We start from the raw sequence: 13,212 nt of genomic DNA, 5'->3' as shown, positions 1-13,212 counted from the left end.
GTCAGACACAAATCTGGAGGGGGGCCCTGGTTGAGGAAGGCTACGCATAGAAAAAATTGTTGACCACACTCTTAAGGCCATACTGTTCAGAGTAGAGGAACACATCAACCCACTGGATTATTAACATTCAACAGCCATGTGTTGGGTGTGATTATTTAGACTTTATATTGAAAGGTCATTTGCCACACTCTGAGCATGTTACATTTGGAACTTCAAGGGGGGGGGGGGGAAATGCAAGAGACAAATCTGTATTCTTTGTGTTCTTTGTGAAAGTATGTACAGTCTTGATAATGAGTTTAAACTCTATTTAAATATTTCCAGACCACAAGCAGAATTGAAAGGATATCACTAAAAGGATGTGGTTTGTTAACTAATGTGTCCCAACCAGACTAGGAACAGTTAAATCAGTCAACCCCTGCTGCCGCCACTACCCCTCTCATTTGAAAATGTTGGTTTCTAATGTTATTACTGATTAAATGCTAGTGCAGATTAAAATAAAATATGCTTCAGAGTCTTTAAAAAACATTTGGCTTGTTCACAAAATGAATGTCTTTTCTTTACACACTGAAGGAGTGAATTCTAAAATCTAAATGTCTATTTAAAACAACTGAAATAAATTTCATCTCTTGCTAATACAGCTCTCCTTTTTCAACACTTTGAGGAGTAGACTTTATAATTATATAGCTTCTGGGAACATCTTTGGGGAAGAGTAAATATGCTTGGAGTGTAGGAAATGAACTATAACATTTATCTAGAATAACTAAGGATCTGATGCCAGGGAGCAACAATTTTCTAAATGTCTGCATTACAATAGCATTGCCTACCAGTTATGATTTCCAAGTATTTAAAAGAAAACTTTGAATCTAATAATTGTATCACAAATGCAAAACTATGAGGAATTTTGTGTAGAAAATAATTATGCTTCACGGTTTTCACTAAATGTATAGGAAGTGCATTCAACCCCCCCACACACACACACACACATCTGCTTCCTATAACTCAACTTGCTGCGCTTGCCACCCACATTACCCACTTTGCATTAAATGCATTAAATGTGAATTAGCAGCTACAGTGGAAGCAAGCAGTGACAACAGTTACAGTAGGGTCTGTTAGAATCCAAAATTAAAGTTAATATCCCATGAACCACCCTGGATTATATTCACATCTCAGGTTTGTCTAGTCAAAGTCTATATCTAGGTAACTATACTGAATGATGGTCCCCCTCCCCACAAATGCAGTTTATAGAACGAAGTGTGTGTGTGTGAATGTGAGCATTGATGTTTTGGTTGTGCCGCAGCTCTGAGACCAAAAAACCTACAGACTAGAGATTTAGTGTGCAGGCTAAGAGGAATCTGAAGGAGTGCATCTTGGGGTCATTTTGTTTTAAAAACAGACTTGTTAACTGTAATTAATTTTTAAAAACTGGCTTGTTTTAGCACATTGAGTCCCTAGGACAACATGTATGAGACATTAGAAGTAATGCATCTCCAGAAGAGCAGAGTAAGAGGACTCCTTGGCAGTAATGGACAGAAAAGTGGAAAGGTTGGAGGATTGGTCCAAATGCTTGCAGCTGGTTTTGGCTAACTCAATGGTAGAAAAAGCTACACTAGCCTTCATTTTTGGTTATGTTGCTGCTGAACAGCACTGGTCCTAACACTGTGTAACCCTTATGCCTGGGGAGCTTTGCCTTTTCCCCAACTCTAAGTATCAGTGATGTTTATCATACGGACGTTTTTACAGCTTTCTGCAGCTCAGATCTGACATGACTGCGGTCCAACAATGCGAATTCACATTATAATGTGAATGTGTTATCAGACGCGATTCCTTTCTATGGGCACTCCTTCTGTGGCGCCTCCACAGTGAATCCAAAGCGACTCCTCATTTTGATGAATTCGGAAAAAAGTTAATTGCTTCTCAGCCTTTCGGCTAAGATAAAGTGTGGGGGAAAAGTGAATTCACAGAATTCACTTTCAAGTTCACTTTGATTTCACTCCAAATTGTTCTGGTGTGGAATGCAACTTTGCTTCTGCTCTGGCACACCACCGCAAACCCCCTGGTTTCAAATTTCCCATGATGCATCGCTGCAATTTTCCTCCATTTCCTTTCAGTGTTCCTTTCACTTTCAGGGCAACTTTCAGGGCAACTCATTTTTTGGGAATATATATATGTGTGTATGTTCTCCCTGAAAGCCAATGCGGCTTTAGAGCTAATAGGAGTACTACAGATATGGTATTTGCCCTTAGACAACTGCAAGAGAAATGTAGGGAGCAGAACAAAGGACTCTATGTAACATTTGTCGACCTCACCAAAGCCTTCGACACTGTGAGTAGAAAAGGTCTGTGGCAGATCCTGGAATGACTAGGATGCCCCCCCCCCCCAAATTCCTCAAAATGATTATCTTGCTACATGAAGGCTAGCAAGGTCAAGTCAGATATGGCGACACTCTCTCAGAGCCCTTTCTAATAACTAATGGTGTGAAACAAGGTTGTGTTCTCGCTCCAACTCTATTTACAATCTTCTTCAGCATGATGCTCCAAAGGGCTACGGCAGATCTTGAAGAAGACAATGACATTTATATACACTACCGTACTGATGGTAGCCTGTTTAACTTAAGTCGTCTGAGGGCTCACACTGAGACTTTAAACTATCTAGTCCATGAGCTACTTTTTGCTGACGATGCTGCCCTCGTTGCCCATATGGAAGCAGCTCTGCAGCGCCTAACATCCTGCTTTGCAACAGCTGCAGAGCTCTTTGGGCTGGAAGAAAACAGAAGTTCTCTACCAGCCTGCACCACAGGAAGAACACTACCATCCCCACATCACTGTAGGCAAATCTGTGCTTAAGTCTGTTCAGCAGTTCACCTACCTGGGAAGCATCATCTCCTCAGACACCAAGATTGATAAAGAGATCGATCACAGACTAGCAAAGGCATATAGTGCATTTGGAAGGCTTCACAAAAGAGTCTGGAGTAACAAACACTTGAGGCGAAGCACAAAAATCAGTGTGTATTGAGCCATTGTACTGTCTATTCTCCTTTATGGGTCTGAAATATGGGTCACCTATCGCCAACACCTATGACTCCTCGAACGCTTTCATCAGTGCTGTTTATGCACAATTCTAAATATACACTGTACTGACTATGTGACAAATGTTGCTGTCCTTGAGCAAGCAGGGACCACCAGCAATGAGGCCATGCTATTGAGAAGGCAGCTGTGCTGGGCAGGACACATTTCTACGATGAAGGACCATCACCTCCCAAAAATAGTATTCTGTGGTGAACTCGCCACGGGCCAGCGTAAGAGGGGCACTCCACAGAAGAGATACATCTCAGGCTTGGCTAAATTGATCACCAACAATGGTCCACCCTGGCCTCGCATCGGGAGGCATGGAGATGCACTGTCCATGATGCTGCAGCCTTTTTTGAAGGCTCACGCCGAACAAGTCTCAAAGAGAAACAACAACCGCAACCCGGAAACATCACTCAAGGAGACTTTCTGCTGTGCTTTCTGCAACCGGACTTGTTTATCTCAGATTGGCCTTTTTAGTCATCAACGCGCTTGTAGAAAGCACAGGATGAGTGCTTCCTGAATCTTCGTTCACGAAGTAAAGCCAGAGAGAGAGAGAGAGTGTATGTGCGTGAATGTGAATATACAGTTCTGTCTGCCTGCCTGCCTGCCTGCCTGCCTGCCTGCCTGCCTGCCTGCCTGCCTGCCTGCCTGCCTGCCTGCCTGCCTGCCTATCTATCTATCTGTGTGTTGAAATTGCTTAAATGGAAGGGAAAATAAAAAAGCGGGATGAAGAAGACACATAAATATTCACGCAATCACACAATTACGCGAAACAGGGAACAAGAACTTGCACCCCTTTTCACCCCGGAAATGTACAAGGTCATGATGCGTTCAGACCCCCACTGAGCATGAGAAAGGGTGCCAATTCGAATCGTTGAATCCCACTGGTGTGATAATACAATTTGCACTCATTCCTCTTTGCTTGAATCCGCATTACATGACTTGCCTTGGATTCGATTCCCCCTTGATTTGGAAGGGCAATGGAAGGGCAACCAGGTATGATAAAATATTCACGTTATAATGTGAATTCACATAGCTGAACCAGGAGTCACCCCAGATCTGAGCTGCAAAAACCTCTGTTTGATAAAACCAGTTTCTGCATTTGAATGTGTGTGTGTTTGTGTATACCTTTGTGTATGTATTAAGTGAGTGAACAGATTTGTATACACACAGGCAGAATATTTATAAGTACAGTATGTGCTTCCTGACTTCTCTTTCTTGATTAGATAGCTTTGGCATCTTAACTCCCTTGGGATGTGTGTGTGTGTGTGTGTGTGAGAGAGAGAGAGAGAGAGAGAATATGAGAGAGAGGTGTGTAAGAATCCCCTGGTGGAGTTAACTTCTCTGTCATTCCAAAATCCATCTATATCAACCTTTCCAGGAGTAAGCTCCATTGAATCCCATTGCATTTACTTCTAAGTTGATGAGTATAGGACTGTCCTGTTTGCTGATGTTTTCTTGGTGGAGCGATGGAGGTTGTTTTCAGTTGGTTTTCATTACTTGATGCAAGTGTTTGGAATGCAGCAATCAATACATTTAAATATAGAAATTAAATATAAGAACTGCCAACAAGTAATCATACAGCAATATTAATAGCCATGTTCCAATGTATTTTGAAGACATGATGCACACACAATCAGTATAATTAGGTACACTAGACAACATAAATAGTGTATATATACATGGACACTAGAATGGTCTAGAATAAGCAGGAGGCTTAGGCCTGTCCCCACCACTGTATAATCAATCAGAAATGTACAAAATGATCAAGCAAATAATAATAACAACAATAATGTTAAGACATTTATTGTTGAGCCCTTCCAGGAAAAATAAAGGCTACCTGTAAACTGTTTTATACAAACGTACTTGAAAGGAAACTACATTGAACACATGGATGGTACACCTGAGTACATTTTGCTTTTGTAAGAGTCTTCAAATGTAAGGATGTTTCAATAATAATGGAAAGGTAAAGAAGTTTGCCTCCCCCCTGCAATTAGGCATATTTAATTGTTTTAAAAAAAAATGTCTTCCAATGTGCAACCTCCCACTTTTAAGACAGCTGGAGGGTCCCTGTAAACATATATGTGTGTTTATCTGGACCCAAGTCACTATTTCTAACATGAAAGAAATAGCAAAGAGCATAATTAATGCTGCACAACTTGCCAAATCCAATGTGTGCTCTACCTCAATAAAATACCTTAATGCAGTGCAAAGTAGTAGGAAGGAAACAAACAAAAACACCTTGTGAGCACCAGCTTTTTATTTGAGACAACACTTTTACCAAATCATATTCAATTTGTATTAAAATTCTAGGTTAAAGAGCCTGTGATTGAACAATGTCATTTAGCTGATGAACTCGTGAAAGTGCCAGTACTGTCAGTTCATAGTCTGGAAAAGATTGTGAAAATGGTGCATTAAATCAGAATGGAATTTTGAATGTTTTGACAGGTGAAGAGCAGAGATGGAGGCAGATAAAAAATAAGGGGGGGGGGGGCTGTATTGTCCAGGTGTTCAAAAAGTTGTGGTTTAAAAGTTTGGAAAATCCAGTTAACCTGTGTGAGAAATGTTACCTTAGTGACATACATCTAATTTAGTGACTGAATAACAGCTTTAGGATTATTGTATTAAACAAATAATCATTTTGAAACCATATGAATGTGGGGAAACTCTTGTAAAATATAAACTATCCATAATTAGTTTCGCATTTACCATGGACAATTCTTTCTCAGTCACAAGTACCATTACTCAACACCAGATGGAAAATAATGGACTGGGATTGTTCATGTGACTACACAAGTGCAATGTGCAGCACATAGGGCTAATTATGGACAGGATCCAAACAAGTTGTGATGAGAAGACAGGAGTTTGATATACAGTACTGTACTGTATTGTTATCTACATATTTAATAAAGTGCTAATGTAAAAATGTTAAAGTACACATCTGACTTTATTTCTTATCTTGCTGTGTATTGAATGGCCAAACAATATGAATATTATTCTGAAATGGGCCTCTGTTTTGTACAGTTTTCTGAAACCACCACTGGATAAAGCAACAACACACTAGGAAGTACTTGCTGGATAATATTTTGCAATTGCCTATTAATTATCAATTCACCATTCATCCATTTAATATAGTACAGAATGAATAGCATAAGAGTTATTTCTCTGAAACACACTTGTCTCTAAATTGCTTAGGCAACTGGCCTGGCAACTAACCCAGTCAAGAGTAGGAGGCTTTAAATAACAGTTACCAGAAGTATAGGGATTTGATGGCAAATGTAAGGGTGCTGTCATGCTGAATATTGTGGGATTAAGCATCTACTCCTGCTGTCTAGACTCAGGACTCTGAACAGGTGGCTTCTACAGAGTACACAAAATAATCTGTATAGTGTCAAAAATATAAATGTTAGATTTGGTTTATTTGCAAAATAAATTAGGTTTAAATCTGAAATCCTTTTCTCGATATAGGGCAATTTTCATACATTGCATACTCAGACTGAATGCTATGAATAAGATCCTTTGCAAAAGTATTGTTTCTCTCTCTCTCTCTCTCACACACACACACACACACACACACACACACACCTTTCATGTTTTCAGGTTTATTGTGTTACAATCTTGAACTGTAATGCATTTTATTAGGATTGATACCAATTGAATTACACAAGATATCCAACATAATGAAGATGGAAAATATGTTTACTGTGGTGCAAATGTAAAGTAAAATGCAGAAAAGTCAAATGGAATGAATACTTATGTAAGACATTATGGTATTATATCTTTCTGCTTTGAAACCAATGGATGAATAAAACACTTTTAAACATAGAGAGAGAGACAAATACTTCTTATATAGCCTGTTAATCCTGGCGCCTAGATTATGTCCTGAATGTTCACATAAACACCATTGAGATATCAATTTATAAAGAAGATACTGCATCTCAAATGGAATTGATTGATCAGATGAAGTAAAAAAATCAAGGCTTCATGGAGTAATTTACAATACTAGTGAGCTTCACGAAAAGCTTTGCCATTAGCACTGATCTCCAAATTCTATGACTTGTGAGATACCTATTTAGTGTCTTTCCTTTGAAATCCATTGTTGAAATCCCTGTGGTGCAACAAGCAACCTTTGAATTATTCCTAGTAAGCTCCATGACTTTCAATTGTTTGAGAGGTTTCAGGCAGAAAAAGATGCATCTGAATATCACTCTAAATTGGAATGGGAAAATGCAAAGGAGCTAATCTGCACTCTCAAATTTCTCTGGGACTACTCATCCAGCAAGCCTAGATACATCCACTTTGCTCTGCAGTACCCCTCAACACATTACCTCCTAACAAATTTTGAGAGAAAATGAAGAATAAAATATTGATATTTTGGGGGTAGTATGGGGTTTTGGTGCACTTGTGAGATTGTTTTCTTGTATTTGGGGGCTTTCTGCATGGATTAGGGGTAAAGATTGCTTGAACGATGTTCTGGGTTTTTAAAATTGGGATATTGGAGAAGCTTTGGAGGACTGATGGGGGGCTTCTGGGGACACAGAAACTACATGTGGCCCATGGGCTGCACTTTGCTAACCTCTACTTTAAACAAATGCCCATGGTTTACTCAAATGCTCTATCTGCAATGGAAGTGACTGGGCATAGTTACATTGTCATGCTCCTTGGGTCAATGTAAGTACTTTACTTTAAATCATAAAAAAGGGAACTATCTCCTGGTGAAAAGCAAGAGCATAATCTGCCCTGGAAGCACTGACCCTCCTCTCATCCATCAAGCCTTTAGGGTGAACACACATGTATGCTGGAATTTTGGAAGTTTTGTTGTTATTGTTTTCCTTCATCCTTTAGATTCTTTGCTACATGCCCCTACATTTTATCCTCAACTTCTCCATAGGTCAGATCAAAATCCATAGTTTTGATCCCAAAACCTGCCCTCAACTTATACATGAGGTTGACTTATAGTTGAGTATATACGGTATGTATGTTAGTACATATGTATGCCAAGCTTGAAACTAGAATTGAAGGTTGGGTAAATTAACTCACTATATGTAATAGGTTCCAAGAAAATATAGCTGTGTGGATGTCATCAACCAACAAGCCATCTGGATATATTAATTATAAAAAAGAAGAAATTGAAAGTACTGCTTCTTCATATCCTACTTGCGACATATTCATTTCTGCCCTACAATCTTTTCCAAGGTGTTCCAGAGGAAGTCACTTGCTATGGTAATATGTCAACTTAAGGCTGAACATTATGCACTTTACACAGTAATGTGACAATTTGATGCTGAACATCCTGTTTGGGACCTCTGTTCCAAAATGCAGTGAGTATGCTTCACTACATTAAAAAGAATAGCAGGCGATAGATAATACAGTCAGTTCTGGGAATAAATGTTCTTGAAGAAGACACAGTGGGGCTCTAGAAACCACATGATTAGATGGAATGGAGAAAAGAAAGCAAGTGCTACCATGGGAGTGCTCTAAGACAGTACGTACTGCTCAAAACGGTGGTCCCAGGACCAGTACCAATCCCCAAGACACTGACTGCTGAATCCTGGAGAGTTTCCAGGAAAGAAAGAAGAATTGTAGCCAAGAGGCAGAAATATGATACTTACCCCTGGCACATTAATGGGGGGGGGGGGGCTAGTCTCCTACATCAGATAGCTTGAAATGCACTGGTCTAAGATGTTAATGGTCAGCACTGATAATGACAAGGGAGTAACTATACATAACCAAAACAAAAACATCATAATATCTATTACAAATAACCCTGAACAATTACCCCTTGCCCAACTCTGAGGATGTAGTCTACCTTGTAATGTGATATTTCTGCAACATGTCTCTCCATTCTAGTCTATATCATTTTCTCCTGCTAGTTGTATATCAAGGGCACAGGCAGCATCATGATGCCTGGAGATAAGGTAAACTGAATTCATCATTATGAAGGACAGAGACACACAACTTTGGGGCCCTTTAGGCTGTATCTGGTATTGGCTTGGAGTAGAGATGTAAAATTTCCAGAAATTTTGAAGCCATCAGGGGAAAATGGAATTTTTTGAAAAATTGTTAAAAATGCAACATTAGCACTTTTTAAGGATTGAAAGTCATCCTGTTAGTGTAGGAACATAAAATATAACTACAATGGACCCTGGTTATACACTGGGGTTTGGTTCCAAGATCCCCCAGGGATAACAAAATCCGTAAATGCTCAAGTCCCATTAAATATAATGACATAGCAAATTGGTGTCCCAAATAAAAAAAATGAAAAATCAAGGTTTGATATTTGAAATGTATACTTTTTTTAACATTTTCAAACCGTGGATGCTTGAATCCATGTATAAAAAATCTGTGTATAAGAAGGGCCGACTGTATGTGCAGTTTGGTTTGGCATAAAATTATCACAATTCGTATATTAAAATACAATGTATTCAAAAAATTATTATGAACAGAATTTACTTTTATTTTTTAATTTTTAAAAAATTTGTAACAAATAAACTAATAGTCTCCTGAACTTTGGTTTTACTCGTTTATGTGGAGCAGGCAAAACAATTTTTTTAAAAAAACAGAAGAAATTATCAACATTAGTGACAAAGAAAATTATTTGTATTTCCTCTCCACAGTATCAAATAGACATAAAAAAACTCCTTCATATAAAAAAATTGAGTGGTGGGGAAGTGTGCGGAAGGGAGGAGGGACTAAAATTCAATTAAAAGGCATGAAATTTAATCAGACTCATTTTCCAAGCTCTGAGCAGAATTTGCACTGCAGAAATATTCCAGTTTGACACCACTTCAATCGTCATGGCTCAATACTAGGAAATTCTGGGATTTTAAATTTGCTGTGGCAATAGAGATCTCTGATAGAGAAGGCTAAATGTCTCATAAAACTACAGTTCCGAGAATCCCTTAGCACTGAGTCATAGCAATTAACGTGGTATCAAACTGCATTATTTCTGCAGGGCGGATGCAGTTCTGCTTATCAGTTTCAGTCTCTGCTTCTGCTTTGTTATGTTTGTCATCATCACAGTTATCATGGATTTCTAAAAATTAAAGGTTTACCCAGATTAATACAAGCTTCTGTACCCTTTCACATGCCATTTATTTCTTGATTTAGTGTGTTTCCAAATATAAACCAGATTCTTTCAGTGCCCCCTAAAAGAAGAAATACATCTTGTTCTTGAATTGGAGAGTTCAGTCTGTAACCTAGGACTTGCTTGTCCTCATTCAGTGCACAGAAATTAGAATAATCTGATAGTGTGTATAGTTTTTAGAAATGATTTGGAGAATTATGAACAACTTGTCTTAAAGATTTTACTTGTCATGCTAAAATAAAATATTCCATAATTGACTTTTTTTATTTTTTCCAATTTTTTTGGAAAAAGCAAAAAAGCCTTCAGGGGAAAAAAACGGGGGAAATGGGTTTTTTTCTTAATTTTTCCTGCTTCCCCCCCCCCCCCCCGGGCTTTCCCATCTCTAGCTGGGGGTCCATGGGTTGCACATACATACATACATACATACACACTCTCTCACTCTCTTTGTCTCCTCCTCCACCGAGACTACAATTTCTCCTCAACTACTAGAAGTGAGAAAACAGCAGCCCTCAGATCATTGGAGGTTCTGCCAGGAATATGCTCCTGGCAGAACTACATATTTCCTCCATCCTCCTTCCAAACATACCCTTTACTGCAACATCTTCCCCAGCATGAATGGTGGTTCTGCCAATACTGTACCATTATTATATGGTACTAGGAAACTAACATTTTCTAACTCTCAGTACTTCTGTCTGGGTTCACTGTTGTGTGGGCTGTATTTTATATGTAGTAAATTAGCTTTATTTCCTACAGTGCCACACAAAGGGAAAGAAAGAGAAATACGTTCTTTACTCCAAATCCTCTAAGGATTAGGATATCCCCTTTCTGATCCTGCATTACTTTAATTCTGTGCACAGAAATATGGGGGGGGGGGGGCGGGGGACGGGGGGGGCGCTTCAGGTTTCCTGTCAACATATCATGAATCCATGAATTTCATCTGGGTTTTTTTAAGGCAAGGAATATTCAGAGGTGGTTTGACCATTTCCTTCCTCTGAAATATAGCCTACAGTACCTAGAATTCATTGGTGGTCTCCTATCCAAGTACTAACCAGGGCTGACCCTTTTTAGCTTCCAAGATCACATGGGATCTGGTGCCTTTAGCTGCTACTATCAAATTATATATAAATCACACAGTAAAAAAACATAACATATTTTAAACTTTTAAAAACAACAGCATAAGTTAGCCATGCTTTATCATAATAATAGATAATCCTGTTTGATACAGTACCCCATGCTCTTCCTTCGCTAATGAGATATTCTGTTATTCAGCCTATCATGTCACCCCTCCCAATTTCATGATGGTGTTTTTTGCTAGCAAAAATAATACTGTGACAACGCTTAATGCTGTCATTAACAAAGCATTAGTATCTCCCCTTCTCATTTTTAAAAAATCTTTGTCTAATCAAGCCACACTTCTGCACTATGCCAAAGCAGCCCATGGTCTGCTCCATAATAGCACTTACTATGTTTGCTCAGAATAATGTAGCCAGGAGAAAAATGAGTCCAGACAGCCCTTTGGGAGGCTGCTTTATACAAATAATTCCTCAATAAGGTTTTTAGACAGATACTGAATTTGGTAGCCTGCCCATCCTCATCACCCTATCACTTTACAAATCCATGTTTGAGACTAATAGACACCATCTGGATGTCATAAGATTATTTCTCTGACAAAAGCAATTAGCTTCTTGACTATAAGGACAGTTCTACTTTTTCTATATTTTATTGGCACACTGGGCACTTGGAAGAATGTTCATTTTTAAGACTAAATACTTAGGAAAATGTTGATTTTTATGAGTAAAGAATGAAGAAAAAAACTAAGTAGCAGGGAATCAGATGTGGATAATGGCCAACCCCTCCCCCCCCCCCAAAAAAAAATAAAACCAGATTAAGTCCAGTCATCTTTCCCAATTCCAGCACCAGCAATCCTTGAGCCAGTTGTATTGTCCTGGAATCCAAAATGCTGTCTATATGGTATCTGAAGAATAATTAAGTTCCAGAAGAATCAGCCAGCTTAACAATTTTACCCTTCTTTCTCAGTATTCATCATTTGGCTGCATTCTTGTAAATAGAATTTAATTTTATCCACAGAGAGGGTTAGAAAGGCAAGTAATACAGGGCAGAGCAACGATATCTTTAATGTTAAGAGATCCTGGCGAAGGAAGATGCTCCTGACAGAAGTACACAACATTTTTCCTTCTCATTCCAAACCCATCCATTAGTAGTACCATCTCCTTCAACATGAATGGAGAACAGGGAGGTGGCAGAGAAGCTATACAAACACAGCTGGATGCATAGCACTAAAGGTCGATGTCGGTTCTGTGTTTCCAGCTATGGAACCAGAGCTGGATGATTCTCACCCTCCACCAGCCTATAAATAACCATATTGGGCAGGAGGATGCAATAGCAAAAAGGGTATGAGGAAGGAAACATCATGTGGTTCCACCTGGCAGAACTTTGCAATGTATCTTCTTGCCCTAAGATCAATTAACATTAATGCTAGAGGAGTTCAGCCTGGCAACCCTATTTATAGTTCATGTGTAGCATTCATTTACACACAGCACAGGTAGGTATGGTGCAGCCCTCCAGATGTTATAGAAGTGCAATTCACAACAATCTTTACCATTAACTATGCTCTCTCAGGAGAGCCAGTGTGTCATAGTGGTTTGAGTGTTGGACATGTTGGACTATGGCGACTCTGAGTTCGATTTCCAGCTCAGCCACAAAACCCACTTGGTAACCTAGGGCAAGTCATATTCTCTCAGCCTCTGGGGAAGGCAATGGCAAAGCTCCTCTGAACAAAACTTGCCAGGAAAACTCCATGAAAGGTTCACCTTAGGGTTTCCATAAATTGGAAACCACTAAGAACATACAACAACAACAACAACAACAACAACAACAACAACAACAAATGCTCTCTTAGGCTGGTGGGAGTTGCCCTCCAGCAACATCAGGAAAGCTACCCAATTTACAGTGAGTTTTCAGACACATTACTTACAGAACAGCACAGAATCATTTTAAACTGAGTTAATCAATATCAATGCAACTAAAAACTAAAAA

At 39.1% G+C, this 13,212-nt stretch overlaps 1 protein-coding gene across 4 annotated transcripts in view; it reads right to left on the bottom strand.

Annotated features, from left to right (window-relative positions):
• The window catches only part of IMPG2 (interphotoreceptor matrix proteoglycan 2), an 85,314-nt gene that overhangs the window by 53,667 nt on the left and 18,435 nt on the right, over window positions 1-13,212 (bottom strand). The gene's annotated exons all lie outside the window — the stretch shown is intronic.

This window comes from Sceloporus occidentalis, unplaced genomic scaffold (genome assembly GCF_023333645.1).
Source record: "Sceloporus occidentalis isolate IW3139 unplaced genomic scaffold, rSceOcc1.0.p SCAF_2, whole genome shotgun sequence".
NCBI lineage: Eukaryota > Metazoa > Chordata > Lepidosauria > Squamata > Phrynosomatidae > Sceloporus > Sceloporus occidentalis.
The sequence above is the reverse complement of the archived record's forward strand: the minus strand, read 5'-3'. Positions and strand labels throughout refer to the sequence as shown.